Source organism: Cherax quadricarinatus, chromosome 6 (assembly GCF_038502225.1).
Source record: "Cherax quadricarinatus isolate ZL_2023a chromosome 6, ASM3850222v1, whole genome shotgun sequence".
NCBI lineage: Eukaryota > Metazoa > Arthropoda > Malacostraca > Decapoda > Parastacidae > Cherax > Cherax quadricarinatus.
In genome coordinates this window covers 33,220,222-33,239,594 of record NC_091297.1, presented here as the reverse complement: position 1 = coordinate 33,239,594, position 19,373 = coordinate 33,220,222, and the positions used below count along the sequence as shown (strand labels likewise).

Genomic DNA, 19,373 nt, shown 5'->3' with positions numbered 1-19,373 from the left:
TTGTTCCAGGATGCAACCCACACTAGTCGACTAACACCCAGGTACCTATTTTACTGGTAGGTGAACATGGAAAGTAAGTGTCTTAAGGAAACTCGTCCTAATGTTTATACCCGTACCGGGGACCGACCCCCGGACCTCAGTGTGTGAGCTGACTGCCGTGACCTCAGTGTACTGCCGTTACCTAAGTGTACTGTCGTGACACAGCCTGGGTGTCTTACCCCCTCATTTCACCTAGACTAGGTGGGGCAGGACGTTAGTTTGTCTCACACTAGCTTCAGAGGCAGCGGTTGAAGGCTGTGAGAGCTGGCTCACTTTCTAGTTACTACCTTCCACTATCCCACTTGTGAACCTACCATTCTCCCACTTGTGAACCCCAACTCTCCCACTTGTGAACCTACCATTCTCTCACTTGTGAACCCCAACTCTCCCAGCTGTGAACCTACCATTCTCCCACTTGTGAACCCCAACTCTCCCACTTGTGAACCCCAACTCTCCCACTTGTGAACCTACCATTCTCCCACTTGTGAACCCCAACTCTCCCACTTGTGAACCTACCATTCTCCCACTTGTGAACCCCAACTCTCCGACTTGTGAACCTACCATTCTCTCACTTGTGAACCCCAACTCTCCCAGCTGTGAACCCCCCACTCTCCTAGTTAAGAGACCCCACGTTCCTAATTGGAACCTCCCCAGTTTCCTAGCTAAGACATTCCGTGTTCCTAGCTGGAACCTCCACAATCTCCTAGTCGCCCCAGCCCGAGGCTTTTGGACCAAGATTAATGCTTATTCAATTTATTAGAGGAGAGGAGCGATGACTGGCACGTCTCAGCATGCAGCATCCAGCACAGCAGATGCAGCATACAATAGGAGAAGTGCAGCATACAGAGCTGGAGATACTGCATACAGAACGGAAGATGCTGCCTACAGCACAAGAGATGCATCATGCAGAACGGGAGATTCAGTATACAGTTCGTTAGACATAGCATATACTACCAGAAATGTAGCATACAGCACGGGAGATGTTGCACATAGCAAGGAAGATGCTCTATACAGTACGAGAAATGCAGCACACGGAACGAGACATGTATCATACAGAACGAGAGATACAGCATACAGCACAAGAGATGATGCGTGCAGCACGAGACATGCAGCATACAGCAGAGGAAATGATGCGTGCAGCACGAGAGATGCAGCATAAAGCACAGGATATGATGCGTGCAGCACGAGAGATGCAGCATAAAGCACAGGATATGATGCGTGCAGCACGAGAGATGTAGCATAAAGCATAGGAGATGATGCGTGCAGCACGAGAGATGTAGCACACAGCACAGGAGATGATGCGTGCAGCACGACAGATGGAGCATACAGCACAGGAGATGATGCGTGCAGCACGAAAGATTTAGCATATCTCACCGTGTTGTTCTGTCCTCTCATGTCTTCACGTTCATTTACTTTACTCTCTCTGTATAATTTGTTATCACTTATCTTTGCTCTGTCTCCAATTTCTTAACATGCTTTATCAGGTGTGGGTTCACTGCTGGTGCTGCGTACTCCAAGGCGGGTCTTACATATGTCATACGAAGGGCACTATGCCCACCCCTTTAGGTATTTCAGATTAAGCGAGGTCTGCAGTCTCTGTCCTCTGAGTCAATACTCAGTTTCCGCTCTCTTTGCCCCTTCCCCAGTTTTCATAACTTTGAATTCTCTGGAGCTGAGTTCAAGAACCCACTTTTCTGACCAGTCCTGCAGTCTGCCCAGATCTATTTATGTGTGTGTGTACTCACCTATTTCTGGTTGCAGGAGTCGATTCGTAGCTCCTGACCCAGCCTCTTCACTGATCACTACTAGGCATTCTCTCTCCCTGCTCCATGAGCTTTATCAACCCTCGTTTTAAAACCATGTATGGTTCCTGCCTCCACTTTCTAGGCTATTCCACTGCCTGACAACTCTATGACTAAAGAAATATTTCCTAACATCCCTTTAACTCAACTGCGTTTTCAACTTCAAATTGTGACGCTTTGTTTCTGTGTTACATCTCTGGAACAACCTGTCTTTGTCCACCTTGTCAATTCCTCGCAGTATAATATATGTCTTTACCATGTCTCCCTCCTGTCTTCCAGTGTCCTTAACCTATCTTCGTAGGACAATCCCTTTAGGTCTGGGACTAGTCTTGTTGGAAACCTTTGTGCTCTTACTTCTTGACGTGCTGGACCAGGTTTGGGTTCCAAACCGGTGCTACATACTCCAATATGGGCCTGAAGTACATGGTGTACAGAGTGTGTGTGTGTGTGTGTGTGTGTGTGTGTGTGTGTGTGTGTGTGTGTGTGTGTGTGTGTGTGTGTGTGTGTGTGTGTGTGTGCGTGTGTCCGTGTGTGTATGTGTATGTGTGTGTGTGTGTGTGTACTCACCTAGTTGTGGTTACAGGGGTCGAGCATAGCTCCTGGCCCAGCCTCTTCACTGGCCGCTACTGGATCACTCTCCCTGAACCATGAGCTTTATCATACCTGTGTTTAAAGCTATGTATGGATCCTGCCTCCACTAAATCGCTTCCTAAACTACTCCACTTCCTGACTACTCTGTGGCTGAAGAAATACTTCCTAACATCCTTGTGATTCATCTGTGTCTTCAACTTCCAGCTGTGTCCCCTTGTTGCTGTGTCCCATCTCTGGAACATCCTGTCTTTGTTCACCTAGCCAATTCCTATCAGCATTTTGCACATAGTTATCATGTCCCCCCTATCTCTCCTGTCCTCCAGTGTCGTCAGGTTGATTTCCCTTAACCTCTCCTCGTAGGACATTCCTTTTAACTCTGGGACTAGTCTTGTTGCAAACCTTTGCACTTTCTCTAGTTTCTTTACATGCTTGGCTAGGTGTGGGTTCCAAACTGGTGCCGCATACTCCAATATGGGCCTAACGTACACGGTGTACAGGGTCCTGAATGATTCCTTATTAAGATGTCGGAATGCTGTTCTGAGGTTTGCTAGGCGCCCATATGCTGTAGCAGTTATTTGATTGATGTGCACTTCAGGAGATGTGCCTGGTGTTATACTCATCAAGATCTTTTTACTCGAGTGAGGTTTGTAGTCTATGGCCCTCTAGACTGTACTCCGTCTGCGGTCTTCTTTGCCCTTCCCCAATCTTCATGACTTTGCGCTTGGTGGGATTGAACTCCAGGAGCCAATTACTGGATCAGGCCTGCAACCTGTCCAGATCCCTTTGTAGTTCTGCCTGATCCTCTTCCGATTGAATTCTTCTCATCAGCTTCACATCATCTGCAAACAGGGACACTTCTGAGTCTATTCCTTTCGTCATGTCGTTCACACATGTGTGTGTATGTGTGTACTCACCTAGTTGTACTCACCTAGTTGAGGTTGCGGGGGTCGAGTCCGAGCTCCTGGCCCCGCCTCTTCACTGATCGCTACTAGGTCACTCTCCCCGAGCCGTGAGCTTTATCATACCTCTGCTTAAAGCTATGTATGGATCCTGCCTCCACTACATCGCTTCCCAAACTATTCCACTTACTGACTACTCTGTGGCTGAAGAAATACTTCCTAACATCCCTGTGATTCATCTGTGTCTTTAGCTTCCAACTGTGTCCCCTTGTTGCTGTGTCCAAACTCTGGAACATCCTGTCTTTGTCCACCTTGTCAATTCCCCTCAGTATTTTGTATGTCGTTATCATGTCCCCCCTATCTCTCCTGTCCTCCAGTGTCGTCAGGTTGATTTCCCTTAACCTCTCCTCGTAGGACATACCTCTTAGCTCTGGGACTAGTCTTGTTGCAAACCTTTGCACTTTCTCTAGTTTCTTTACGTGCTTGGCTAGGTGTGGGTTCCAAACTGGTGCCGCATACTCCAATATGGGCCTAACGTATACGGTGTACAGGGTCCTGAACGATTCCTTATTAAGATGTCGGAATGCTGTTCTGAGGTTTGCTAGGCGCCCATATGCTGCAGCAGTTATTTGGTTGATGTGCGCTTCAGGAGATGTGCCTGGTGTTATACTCACCCCAAGATCTTTTTCCTTGAGTGAGGTTTGTAGTCTCTGACCCCCTAGACTGTACTCCGTCTGCGGCCTTCTTTGCCCTTCCCCAATCTTCATGACTTTGCACTTGGTGGGATTGAACTCCAGGAGCCAATTGCTGGACCAGGTCTGCAGCCTGTCCAGATCCCTTTGTAGTTCTGCCTGGTCTTCGATCGAGTGTATTCTTCTCATCAACTTCACGTTATCTGCAAACAGGGACACCTCAGAGTCTATTCCTTCCGTCATGTCGTTCACAAATACCAGAAACAGCACTGGTCCTAGGACTGACCCCTGCGGGACCCCGCTGGTCACAGGTGCCCACTCTGACACCTCGCCACGTACCATGACTCGCTGCTGTCTTCCTGACAAGTATTCCCTGATCCATTGTAGTGCCTTCCCTGTTATCCCTGCTTGGTCCTCCAGTTTTTGCACCAATCTCTTGTGGGGAACTGTGTCAAACGCCTTCTTGCAGTCCAAGAAAATGCAATCCACCCACCCCTCTCTCTCTTGTCTTACTGCTGTCACCATGTCATAGAACTCCAGTAGGTTTGTGACACAGGATTTCCCGTCCCTGAAACCATGCTGGCTGCTGTTGATGAGATCATTCCTTTCTAGGTGTTCCACCACTCTTCTCCTGATAATCTTCTCCATGATTTTGCATACTATACATGTCAGTGACACTGGTCTGTAGTTTAACGTGTGTGTGTGTGTGTGTGTGTGTGTGTGTGTGTGTATGTGTGTACTCACCTTAAGTGTGTGTGTGCGTGTGTGTGCGTGTGTGTGTGTGTGTGTGTGTGTGTGTGTGTGTGTGTGTGCGTGTGTGTGCGTGTGTGTGTGTGTGTGTGTGTGTGTGTGTGTGTGTGCGTGCGTGCGTGCGTGTGTGTGCGCGCTCGCGTGCATGCACATTCCAATGTTAAAACTAGAGCACTTCACTAATTTCGCATCTTTTTATCTTCCCACAGGTGAGAAGTTTTGATCTATGGAGAGACTTGGCACCAACAACATTCAGTGTCTATAAGTTCACCTCTCAAGAGGAGCTACTGGAACACACTCAACCTCACCAACAGGCTGATAGAAAACCAACCAATTAACTCGTTACATAATTAAAACGATCGTACTATATAATCAAGCAAATCTGCAACAAGATTTCCTTCTTTAGCTAATCACTTTCTGGTTTTAATAATAAGTGCTGAATTCTGGTTACATGTTACTTTAACAGCAAATAAACGTTAAGCTTCAATATCATTGGCTTATTTTCATCAAATAAGCACTGCAGTCAGCATAACCGCCTTAAGTTAACACTATTCCAGCCAATTAGCGTCAAGTTTACACTTCACCGGCAAATCAACGTCGAGATCACAACCGCCATCGACTCAGCATCCACGTATTAGCGTAAGTACAGCCAGTCATTTACCAGTGTTTTATACGCTGTTTATACAATGTTTTATACGCCGAGAGATATGCAGTCAGTGGCCACTTTATCAGGTACACCTGTAAATCTGCTTCACACGGCGAGCATCTGGGTTCGATTCCCAGGGAGGGTAGAAACATTGGGCGTGTTTCTTTATACCGATTGTCTATGTTCCCCATCAGTAATATGAGTACCTGGGTGTTAGTCGACTGGTGTGGGTCGCATCCTGGGACAAAACTGACCTAATTTGCCCGAAATGCTCTACATAACAAGCGGCTTTCTATATGGTAGTATTAAATTGATGTCAACTAGCCCTGTATACTTTGTACATGTACTAGTCAAAATAAAGATATTATTATTATTATTATTATTATTATTATTATTATTATTGTTGTTGTTGTTGTTGTTGTTGTTGTTGTTGTTGTTGTTGTTGTTGTTGTTGTTGTTGTTGTTGTTGTTGTTGTTGTTGTAAATATCTTATCAATCACGTGGCAGCACCTCAGTACCTGAAAGCACACATATACACAGGAGGATCAGTTATGGTTCAGACCAAATACTAGAATTGGAAAGAACTGTGATAGCCTTGACTGTACAATGATTGTTGGTGCCAGATTTTTTTTTTATTATCTCTGAAAATGCTGATCACCTGGGACTTTTGCGCACAACGGTCTCTAGAATTTACAGACCATTCAGTGAGCAGCAGTTTTATGGTTGAAAACATCCCGTTGATGAGAGGTCAGAGGAGAGTTGCCAGACTGGATCAAGCTGACAGGAAGGTGACAGTATCTCAAATAATCACAACACTACTGAACAACACGTTGAACCTTGAAGTGGAGAGGATACAGATGCAGATCATACTGGGTTCTACTCCTATCAGTTAAAACAAAAAAAAAAAGAAAAAAAAAGAAAACTGAAGCTACATTGGACATAGACTCATCAAAACTGAACAACTGAAGATTGGATAAATATCGCCTGGTTTGACGAATTACTTTTTTTTTTTGCTGCGGCTCAGAATATAGTGGAATGGAAGACTCGCAGCATGAATGTGCAGCCGAAAAATCTGAAACAACTGCGTGTCAACATGGACCAGAATGTCTAGGGAATGTTTCCAGCACCTTGTTAAATCCATGCCACGAAAAATTTGAGCTGGGGGCTCAGCCCAGTACTAGAAGGGTGTACCTAATAAAGTGGCCACTGAATGTGCTTCATTCCCTACTTTCGGGCTTGGGGTAATGTTGAAGGTAATGTACAGGAGAAAAGCGATCTTACTGACCCTCTAGAAGTCGATAGGCTTTCAACTTTACACAGTGACTTACGTATGTGGTTCCTGTGGTAGTGTGGGATTGTGTATGTAAAGTAGCTTTAAAATAAACGAGGTGACGAGACATAGTATAAAATACCGACAAATATGAAATAAGAAGGCTTTAGACATAATTCCGCACAAGAGATTATCGCAAAAACTAGAGAAGCAAGCAGGAATAACAGATAGGTAGGTATAATGTTTGTCAGGAAACAGGAGAAGTGTCATATGATGACCCACAGCTGGAGCTTTAGGTCATTAGACCGAGGCCTTCAACTGGCTTACCGGTCCACCAGTTTGAAAATTATGGTTATCATTATAAACATTTCCTAATATAACTGACTCAGGAATAACAGGAAAGGCACTTCAATGAATCAGGGAATACCTGACAGGAAAGAAACAACGAGTGATGGTACGTGCGAGGTGTCACAGTTGGCGCCTATGACCAACGGGGTTCCACACCGGTCAGCCCTAGGACCAGTGCTGTTTCTGGTATATGTGAATGACGTGATGGAAGGGATAGATTCAGAGGTGTCTCTGCAGATGATGTGAAGCTAATGCGAGGAATTCAAGTGGGTGAGGCTCAGGTAGGACTAAAAAGGGATCTGGACAGGGTGCAAGCCTGGTCCAGCAACTGGCTCCTGAAGTTTAACCCCCACCAAGTACAAAGTCATGAAGATTGGGGAAGGTCAAAGAAGACTGCAGAGTACAGGCTAGGGGCCAAAGACTGCAAACATCACTCAAAGAAAAAGATCATGGGTGAGTATAATACCGAGCACATCTCCTGAAGCGCACATCTACCAAATAACTGCTGCAACATATGGGCGCCTGCCAAACCTAAGAATAGCGTTTCGACACCTGAGTAAGGAATCGTTCAAGACTCTGTACACCGGCTCGTAAACATGGCTTACAGAGCCAACAGGAAGGGGCTTCCCACAATTTAAATACTGAGGCTATTACTTTATAAAGACAAGATGTTGTCTGGATTTTTAAACCAGAAGTGTTAGCCATCTAGGATAACCCAAGAAAAACAGTGCGTCATCGACGGATGTCTGTCTTAATTCTATTGGGGTTCTCAGTTTTGTCCCCCAGGATGCGACCCACACCAGTCGACTAATACCCAGGTACCTACTTACTTGCTAGGTGAACGGGCACAGTAGGCATATGGAAACACTCCCAAAATTTCCATATTTACCGGGGACACTGTGTGTGAGGCGAGAGCGTTGCCTACCAGGCCATAGGGCACTAAGAAACTAAGAAACAGTACCCATACAACCCTTTAGTCTAGCACAAAGGGTTGAGAGATACAGCCAAAGCTGAAACATAAAATTTAACTTATAGCAACCAGTTATCTTCGGAATGTTTGTGTAGAATTCTGACATTCAAAGCAGTGAATACGGAAATGTATTCATACCGACAGGTTGATAAGTAAGAAACATGTGCAACATTTAGATATCTTTATTACGAAACGTTTCGCCAACACAGTAGGCTTCTTCAGTAGAATACAGAAGAGTTAGCAGATGCCGTAGAGATGTGAAGACGATATAATCAGTCCATCACCATTGAAAACGTAGTTTTGAGGTGGCCAGAAAAATGAAAATGGTATATAATACCGACAGGTTCTTAAGAAAGACACCTGTGCAACAGTTATGTATCTTTATTCCGAGAAGTCAAAAGTGATTCGCAGATAATCTTGCTACTGTTGCTTCAGCTTCACATTGTACATTAATGGTATTCAATACCGACAAGATGAAGAATTAGACACATGTGCACCATCTGGGTATATTTATAGACGATTCGCTAACCAGCGGCTTTATCAATACAAGTACAATATGTGAAGAAATATATGCAAAAGATGAGGGATTCAGTCCCTCAGCCATGGAGTTGGTGACGATCACTGTACTCTTGAAGGAACTGAAGCACAGTCATGGAACTTGGCGCTTATATACCGGCGTCAGGTGAAGGACGTGCAGCAGACGAAGGCATTGTTACTGGTAAGTACGAGTTGTTTTCCAGGGTACTTAAAGAATGCAAGATGAAACTTAGTCAACCATAAACGAGTGTTTAATGCGTCTACCCTTACTGGTGTTATGCCAGAGGGCTAATGCGGTTTTTATATTCAAGTCAGGGGATAAGTCCATTCCTTCAAATTACCGTCCAATAAGCCTGACATCTATAATGGGCAAGTTATTAGAATCAATTATAGCTGACATTATTAGAAGTCACCTTGAAGAGCATAATTTGATTAATGAATCTCAGCATGGGTTCACGAGAGGTCGTTCCTGCCTGACAAATTTACTGATGTTCTTCAATAGAACATTGGAGGTAGTAGGCAGTGATAAAGAATATGATACTGTTTATGTATTTGGATTTTAGTAAAGCCTTCGATAGAGATCCTCACAAGAGACTCTTAAGAAAAGTGGCAGCTCATGGTATAGGAGGTAAAGTTCTAGCATGGACAGAGGCATGGCTTACCAATAGAAAGCAGAGAGTTTCCATTAATGGTATCAAATCTGAATGGGGATTAGCCACTAGTGGCGTTCCACAAGGATCAGTCTTAGGCCCTCTCTTGTTCATAATTTACATTAATAACCTTGATGAAGGGATTACGAGTGACATGAGCAAATTTGCTAATGTTACAAAGAGAGGCCGTATGATTCATTCTGAGGAGGATACCAGTTGTTTGGACAAATTGATGTCTTGGTCTGAAAAATGGCAGATGAAGTTCAATGTGGATAAGTGTAATGTACTAGCCCTTGATAATGAAAATGAACCTCTAAGCTATAAACTAGGTGAAGAAGAGCTTGATTATACAGAATGTGAAAAAACACTTGAGAGTAATGGTAAGCAGAAATCTAAAGCCAAGACAGCAGTGCATAAGTGTGCAGAACAAGGCTAACAGATTACTAGGATTTATCTCAAGAAGTATAAGTAACAGAAGTCCAAAAGTTATTTTACAGCTCTATACATCACTAGTGAGGCCTCATTTAGATTATGCCGCTCAATTTTGGTCTCCTTACTACAGGATGGATATAGACTCATTAGAGAACATACAGACAAGAATGACTAAAATGATTTACTGTGTAAGGAACCTCCCGTATGAAGATAGGCTTAAAGCCTTAAATCTCCACTCTCTGGAGAGACGTAGAATGAGGGGAGATATCATTGAAGTGTATAATTGGACGACGGGCATAAACAAAGGAGATATTAATAAAGTACTGAGGGTGTCGAACCAGGTAAGAACCAGAAATAATGGATTTAAGTTGAATAAATTTAGATTTAGAAAGGACATAGATAAGTACTGGTTTTCTAACAGAGTTGTAGATGCGTGGAACAATCTTCCCAGTAGGGTGATCGAGGCTAGGACCTTGGGTAGCTTTAAAAAAATGTTGGACAGATATATGAGCGGGAGGGGCTGGGTTTGATTGGTGTCATTGGGTACAGGAGTAAATTCTCGGGTAGCTTTGGGTAGAGGTGATTTTGATAAGGACCTGCCTTGTATGGGCCCGTAGGCCTTCTGCAGTGTTCCTCAATTTTTATGTTCTTCTTCCAAGCTGCTGAAAGTGTCCCGGCCCTCCACGACTTGTCTATGACGTCTAGTATGGCCTCCCATCCACGCGGACCAGCCCGTGTAATCATGGAGTACGTGACACCATCGATGCCCGGGGTAGTGTCACCTGTGTTCTTAATGGCACGTCGGAGTTCCAAGTCCGTGATGTCTTCATCAGTAGGTGAGGCGAAGCAGGAGGAGGCGGGGTAATAGTGGTACCATCCACTAGTCTAAGTGGGTCCACATATGGATTTGTCCAATGTGATATCGCCTACGACTGCTTCACCTCAGGGTTCCAGCTTTTCATCTTTTCAGCGGTCCAGTGGTCCAGCGGTCCAGGGAATCATCACTCATCGTTACTCTTGAGAGATTCCATTTATTACAGCTCCTAATTTCCACTGATTAATTCCTAGTGGCTAATTTCCGGTGATTACTGGTCATTAACCTTGACGACGATGTTAGGTAAGACACATATGCAACAGTTAGGTATCTTTATTTCTAAACGATGTAATCAATCCATCACCCTTGAAGACTTTTTTAGGGGTGATGGATTGACTACATCGTCTTCACATCTCTTCTGCTTCTACCAACTTTTCTGTACTCGACTGAAGAAGCCTACTGTGTAGGCGAAACGTTTCGGAATGAAGATACCTAACTGTTGCATATGTGTCTTACCTAACAACTTGTCGGTATTTTATATTGTAATATTCACTGACAACGATGATCGAGCAAGCCCACCTACATCCCCGGAGATACAAGCCCACCTACATCCCCGGAGATACAAGCCCACCTACATCCCCGGAGATACAAGCCCACCTACATCCCCGGAGATACAAGCCCACCTACATCCCCGGAGATACAAGCCCACCTACATCCCCGGAGATACAAGCCCACCTACATCCCCGGAGATACAAGCCCACCTACATCCCCGGAGATACAAGCCCACCTACATCACCGGAGATGCAAGCCCACCTACATCCCCGGAGATACAAGCCCACCTACATCCCCAGAGATGCAAGTCCACCTACATCCCCGGAGATGCAAGCCCACCTACATCCCCGGAGATACAAGCCCACCTACATCCCCGTAGATACAAGCCCACCTACATCCCCGGAGATACAAACCCACCTACATCCCCGGAGATATAAGCCCACCTACATCCCCGGAGATGCAAGCCCACCAAAGTCACCAGCGAGCTACTTGACACCCCGGGGGAGGATACATGACACCCCGAGGAGGATACTTGACACCCCGAGAGAGGATACTAGACACCCCGAGGGAAGATACTTAACACCCCGAGGGAGGATACTTAACACCCCGAGGGAGGATACCTGATTCACCCGAGGGAGGATAAAAATGTATCAGGTGGGAGATGTAATTACCACAGCGGTGCGGACAGCCATTGACAGAGACTTCGCTAATCCTCTACACAGACCCAGCGACTGAGGTGGCGAGGGAAGTCGGTGGAGGATGGTGAAGGGTAGAGGAAAAAATGTAGTGAGGAATGAGATGGTGAAGGAAGGGTACGGGACAGAGGAGAATTGAGTGAAGATAGAGTTGAGGGGGAGAGGGGAGTTAGAGTAAGATCATATGGGAGGAGAGGATAGAACACGATACTAAGATTTTTCAAGAGGAAAGTGAGAGCCATTGAGTGTAGTAGTTACGTGAAACACTTGGGAATTTTTATTCTGGAAATGTTTCGCCAGCCAGTGGCTTTTTCAATCTAATGCAGAGAAACTGTGAAGATGGAGAGTTTGATGTATTTAGTCTCTCAGCCTGGAATCGATATGATCATTCCATCAATCTTGGTAAAAGTGAAGCATATTCGCGGAGACGGGGATTGTACCAAGTCTGATGGAATGATTACATGACTCCAGGCTGAGGGACTGATTACCACAATGTCCTCCTCATCATCAGTACGCTGAGGTCAGTGGTCACCTGCGGTCCTACCTGCCTAAGCTCTTGAGAGTTAGCGTGGGCTGTTACCAAGCACCATGGCTTGTTGTAGTGTTTTAGAATCTCAGGTTCAAGTGTTGAAGAAGGAGATTATACTTCTTCAGGAGGAAAATAGGAGGCTGAAGCTTCGCATAGATGAGTTTGGGAGCGAGTGTGAGAAGGATTTAGCTGGTAAGGAAGGAATGGTCGCCAGCAGTGATAGTGGCAGCCGCTCTAAGTGGCAAGTGGTTCACAGTTCAGGAAGAAGGAAGATGAAGAGAGTTAAAAGAGAAGATGTGAAGGTAGGAAATCGATTCTCTGTTCTCCAAAACGAGTGTACTTCAGTAGTTAGTGAGGTTGAAGGTACCACTGATTCCTCTGCTAATCAAGGTAAGAATATTTTAATAGTAGGAGATTCTCAGGTAAGATATATGGACCGTGCATTTTGTAACAGAGACAGAAAGGTCAGACAGAGAGTGTGTCTTCCTGGAGCTGGTGTTGGCGACATAGTCAGCAGGTTGGATAATATTATGGCAGGTAATGGGAACAAGCCCATTATCTGTCTTAGTGCTGGGGGTAATGACATTGGGAAGGGCAGGAGAGAGGAGCTGCTGGATAAGTACAGGTCAGCCATAGAAGTAGTTAGGTCTAAGGGAGGGATCCCAGTCATATGTAGCATCTTGCCTAGAAAGGGAGTGGGCAATGAATGGATGTCTAGGGCAATTGGTATAAATTGCTGGCTAGACAGGTACTGCAAGGAACTTGCAATCCCATTCATTGATAACTGGGACCTATTCTTTGGCAAACGTGATATGTATGCAAGGGATGGGGTTCATCTCTCTGGGGATGGATTGGTTGCATTAGCCAATTCAGTTGAGACGGTAACTGATGACTTGTCTAGGAATTTAAACTGATAGATTATAGAGGTATGGGTGTTTGTGGGAAACAATCAGGCTGCAGCATTAGGGTTAAAAACAGCAATTACCAGGATACCTCAGGGATATGTTTAAAAGACAATATTCAAAATAAAGTTGCTAGTAATGGCAAATCAATTGATCAACAAACAAAGAGGGATAGTAGAGGGCAACGAGTGACTAGCTCCCTTAAACTTTACTATACAAATAGTAGGAGTCTAAGAAATAAGATAGATGAGCTAAGATTGCTTGCAAGTGTAGGTAATATAGATATTATTGGTATAACAGAGACCTGGTTCAGCCTGAAAGATAGAGAAATGCCTTCTGAATGCAACATACAGGGTTATAAACTATTCCACACTGACAGGGTCAACAGGAAGGGTGGTGGGGTGGCGATGTATGTCACAGAAAATTTAAATTGTTGTCTTAGACATGATATAAGATTAGAGACATCGAACACAGAATTTGTTTGGCTACAGTTTCTCGAGGGACATGACAAATTAATTTTGGGTATGATTTATAGGCCCCAAACCTTGATAGGGAGGGCAGTAAGCTGTTATGGGACGAAATTCATAAGGCATCTAGATATGGAAATGTTGTGATAATGGGAGATTTTAACTTTAGACAAATTGATTGGGACAATATGACAGGAAATCTTGAGTCTAGTGACTTTCTTGATACGGTTCAGGATTGCTTTTTAGAACAAGTTGTGACAGAACCAACTAGAGGAAACAATCTGCTTGACTTGGTTCTTGCCAACAAAGAGTCACTAATTAATAATCTTGAGGTTAATAATGAGCTTGGGGAAAGTGATCACAAATCACTTAGTTTTAATATATCATGGAATTACCCAGATAGCTGCAATCAAATCTCTGTCCCAGATTTTCGTTTGGCCGACTTCATGGGACTGAAAAATTACCTGGGTGGGCTAAATTGGGATGTCCTGACTATGGGTCAGGTAGGTGATCTTGGTTGCCATTATGATGTTTTTCAAAGCATAGTTCTAGCTGCCCAGACAACTTTTGTTCCGAGTAGGGAAATTAGATCTAACAAAAATGATCCCAAATGGATGAACAACAGATTAAAACATCTCATTGGTCAAAAGAGATGCATATATAGGAGTATCAAAAGAGGGGATGGGCAGCTAAGAAATCAATATATTCAATTAAAGAGAGAAATAAAGAAAGGAATTAGAAAAGCAAAAAGGGATTATGAGACTAAGGTCGCAAGAGATTCAAAGATTAACCCTAAAGGATTCTTTCAGGTATACAGAAGTAAGATTAGGGACAAGATTGGCCCACTTAAGAGTAACTCTGGTCAGATCACTGACAGTGATAAGGATATGTGTGAAATTCTCAATACCTACTTCCTCTCAGTTTTCACCCAGGAAAATACTAGCGATATTCTTGAAATAATGGATTATGTAGAACAGGACGATAATAAACTATGTACGATTGCGGTAACTAGTGACATGGTCCTCAGACAAATAGAGAAACTAAAACCTAACAAATCCCCAGGCCCTGATGAACTGTTTGCAAGGGTGTTAAAGGAATGTAAAGAAGAACTTAGCATACCTTTGGCTAATCTTTTTAACATATCACTACAAACTGGCATAGTGCCTGATAAGTGGAAAATGGCAAATGTAATACCTATTTACAAGGCAGGTGACAGGTCCTTGGCTTCGAACTATAGACCAATAAGCCTTACCTCCATAGTGGGAAAATTTATGGAATCAATAATTGCCGAAGCAATTCGTAGCCATCTTGACAGGCACAGATTGATTAATGAATCTCAACACGGTTTTACAAAGGGGCGTTCCTGTCTTACGAATTTACTAACTTTTTTCACTAAGGTGTTTGAGGAGGTAGATCATGGTAATGAATATGATATTGTGTATATGGACTTCAGTAAGGCTTTCGATAGAGTTCCACACCAGAGGCTATTGAGGAAACTTAAGGCACACGGAATAGGAGGAGAAATTTTTTCCTGGGTAGAGGCATGGCTGACAAATAGAAAGCAGAGAGTTTGCATAAATGGGGAGAAATCAGAATGGGGGCACGTCACAAGCGGTGTTCCTCAGGGGTCAGTGTTGGGCCCGTTGTTGTTCACAATTTACATAAACGACATAGATGAGGGAATAAATAGCGACATAAGCAAATTTGCTGATGACACCAAAATAGGCCGTCCAATTCATTCTAATGAGGACACTAGAGCACCCCAGAATGATTTGAATAGACTGATGCAATGGTCGGAGAAGTGGCGGATGCAGTTTAGTATTGACAAAAGCAAAGTTCTAAATGTCAGACAGGTAAATAACCATGCCACATATAAACTAAATGATGTAGATCTTAATACTACTGATTGCGAAAAGGATTTAGGAGTTCTGGTTAGCAGTAATTTAAAACCAAGACAACAGTGCATTAGTGTTCACACTAAAGCTAACAGAATTCTTGGCTTCATATCTAGAAGTATAAATAATAGAAGTCCTCAGGTTGTTCTTCAACTCTATATATCCTTGGTTAGGCCTCATTTAAACTATGCTGCTCAGTTCTGGTCACCGTATTACAGAATGGATATAAATGCTCTGGAAAACGTACAGAGGAGGATGACAAAGATGATCCCATGTATCAGAAATCTTCCCTATGAGGATAGACTGAGGGCCCTGAATCTGCACTCTCTCGAAAGGCGTAGAATTACTGGGGACATGATCGAGGTGTATAAATGGAAAACAGGAATAAATAAAGGGGATGTAAATAGCGTGCTGAAAATTTCCAGCCAAGACAGGACTCGCAGCAATGGTTTCAAGTTGGAAAAATTCAGATTCGGAAAGGATATAGGAAAGCACTGGTTTAGTAATAGAGTTGAGGATGAGTGGAACAAACTCCCGAGTACAGTTATTCAGGCTAAAACGTTGTGTAGTTTTAAAAATAGATTAGATAAATACATGAGTGGGTGTGGGTGGGTGTGAGTTGGACCTGACTAGCTTGTGCTGCTGGGTCTGGTGCAGTGCTCCATCCTTGAGTGGAGATGATCAGACTGGGTGGGTCATCGGGCTAATCCGGGGGACTGGGTCATTGGTCTAATCCGGGTGGGGGGGGGGGAAATGGACCTGCTCCGCATGGGTCAGTAGGCTTGTTGCAGTGTTCCTTCTTTCTTATGTTCTTATGTTCTTCTACCGTTTCTCTGCATTGGACTGAAGAAGCCACCGGTTGGTGCAACGTTTCCAGTGTAAAGATTCCCAAGTGTTGCACAAGTGTCCTATTTATCATATTGTAGGTTTTCTAAATCGTTTATTCAAAATCTGGTAGTTACGTTGTAACCAAGTTTTTTTCTGGAAAATTGTTTCAGCCTCTTCTGCGATCCTGTTGGGACTAAACAGCATTAATGAGCCAATATCCTATACTTGAGGCTGGGTACTGAGTAGTGGCAAGACTTCTCTCGATTAGCTCGTTAACTTCAGTGTCCAGTACAAGATTCTCTGGAAATCGTAAAGGGGCCGTGCAGACTGTGTTGGTTAGCTACCATTCAACCACAAAAACATTGGTACTGAGTGTGAATTGGAACACAAAAGCTTAGACCCCGAGCAATGTGCAACGTCAGCGGGTTGAGACGTGTACAAGGAAATGCTAATAGAGATTTTTAATTTTCATGTGTATTCACAGCTGAGAGGTGGGTTCTCTCTCCATTTGGGAGCTTGTCCTCTCAGTCATCGCTCTGGAAGTTTTTTTTTATACATGATGGAGTAATGGAGCTGTCCTAGATTGGTAGTTTGTGTTTCAGAGTTTCAACTGGTAATCTTGTTAGGTATAGCTAGGATCGTACTTTCCAGTCAAACTATGTACATGTTAAGATATAATTTGCTCAACTAGTTCATCAGTTCCAATGGAGGAAGGTAAGAAGGCTGGCAAGGCAAAATAATAATAGGATGGACGTATGCTCAATAAGCTCACTGTGACTGGTTTGTGTAATTTGCAGCAGTTATGATTCGTGAAAAGAAAGGTTTATAACTTTTTACAACACTGACTTTAGAAGAGTTTAATACTAGATCAGTTTCTAAATTTTCAAAGCCTGGATATATATATATATATATATATATATATATATATATATATATATATATATATATATATATATATATATATATATATATATATATATATATATATATATATATATATATATATATATGCAAAACAACCACTCTGAAAAAATAGAGAAATTCCAAGCGCATTCGTGACTACTCACATTATCAAGGATAGTTCCTTGATAATGTGAGTAGTCACGAAAGCGCTTGGAATTTCTCTATTTTTTCAGAGTGGTTGTTTTGCATATTCCGAAATCACCTGTTTACTGTGATCTTATTGCATATATATATATATATATATATATATATATACATATATATATATATATATATATATATATATATAGATATATATATATATATATATATAAAAATATATATAGAAATATATATATATATATATATATATATATATATATATAGATATATATATATATATATAAATATATATATACATATATATATATATATATATATATATATATATATATATGTGTGTGTGTGTGTGTGTGTGTGTGTGTCTGTGTCTGGGTGTGTGTGTATATATATATATATATATATATATATATATATATATATATATATATATATATATATATATATATATATATATATATATATATACTAGTTAATTATTACCAGTTGTTGCTTTCGAGAACAAGAGCCTAAGATAAAAATGCATAGCTTTTTTAGTTACCATGTAAAATGTCTTGCAGCAGCCTCAGTCATCCCTAAAACGTTATCTGCACTTTGCTATCCTAGTGGGTAATCAAAATGCGAATCTCTGTCTATTGGGTAATTTAAATGCGAGACTCCGTCAGCCTCCGTCGGATTTGTGAATAACCATCAGCGCCCCACCTCGGCATGCCAGTATCTTTCATTAGAAGAAACTGGGAAATGTATTACTTTGGTAGAAAATGGGAAGTGTTTTACTTAGAAAGAAAATGGGAGGTGTATAAATGAGAGTAAGAAAACAGGAAAATATACACGAGTTTCCAGAATGTGGGAAATTACAAACAAAATTGTACAAGGTTGGAAATTATGCTCACGTTTTTGATAAACTGAATATATGGAAAACTAGGAGAATGCATATAGGTAGACTCTCATAGAAGATACAGGATCGAGCCTCGACGGCTCCTTGCGCTCACTGACCATCTTAGTTTAGTACTTCAAATAAATCGAATATTACTACTACTGCTATCTGTACTGCTCCTACAGTACTACTGCTACCTGTACTGCTCCTACAGTGCTACTGCTACCTGAACTGCCCGTACAGTACTACTGCTACCTGTACTGCTCCTACAGTACTACTGCTATCTGTACTGCTCCTACAGTACTACTGCTACCTGTACTGCTCCTACAGTACTACTGCTACTTGTACTGCTCCTACAGTACTACTGCTACTTGTACTGCTCCTACAGTACTACTGCTACTTGTACTGCTCCTACAATACTATTGCTACCTGTACTGCTCCTACAGTACTACTGCTACCTGAACTGGTCCTACAGTACTACTGCTACCTGAACTGGTCCTACAGTATTACTGCTACTTGTACTGCTCCTACAGTACTACTGCTACTTGTACTGCTCCTACAGTACTACTGCTACCTGTACTGCTCCTACAGTACTACTGCTACCTGAACTGGTCCTACAGTACTACTGCTACCTGAACTGGTCCTACAGTAGCAATGTTACCTGTACTGCTCCTACAGTACTACTGCTACCTGTACTGCTCCTTCAGTACTACTGCTACCTGTACTGCTCCTACAGTACTACTGCTACCTGTACTGCTCCTACAGTACTACTGCTACCTTTACTGCCCCTACAGTACTACTGCTACTTGTACTGGTCCTACAGTACTACTGCTACCTGTACTGCTGCTACAGTACTACTGCTACTTGTACTGCTCCTACAGTACTACTGCTACCTGTACTGCCCCTACAGTACTACTGCTACCTGTACTGCCCCTACAGTACTACTGCTACCTGTACTGCCCATACAGTACTACTGCTACTTGTACTGGTCCTACAGTAAAACTGCTACCTGTACTGCTCCTACAGTACTACTGCTACCTGAACTGCTCCTACAGTACTACTGCTACCTGTACTGCCCATACAGTACTACTGCTACCTGTACTGCCCCTACAGTACTACTGCTACC

The 19,373-nt window shown here is 42.9% G+C and overlaps 1 long non-coding RNA gene across 1 annotated transcript in view; it reads left to right on the top strand.

The window, feature by feature from the left end:
- LOC138852310 (uncharacterized) overlaps window positions 1–19,373 on the top strand; it is a 646,685-nt gene that overhangs the window by 375,827 nt on the left and 251,485 nt on the right. The window contains exon 2 of the long non-coding RNA XR_011391639.1: window positions 4,983–5,412. This is a non-coding gene — a long non-coding RNA (uncharacterized lncRNA). The remainder of the gene's footprint in view (window positions 1–4,982; window positions 5,413–19,373) is intronic.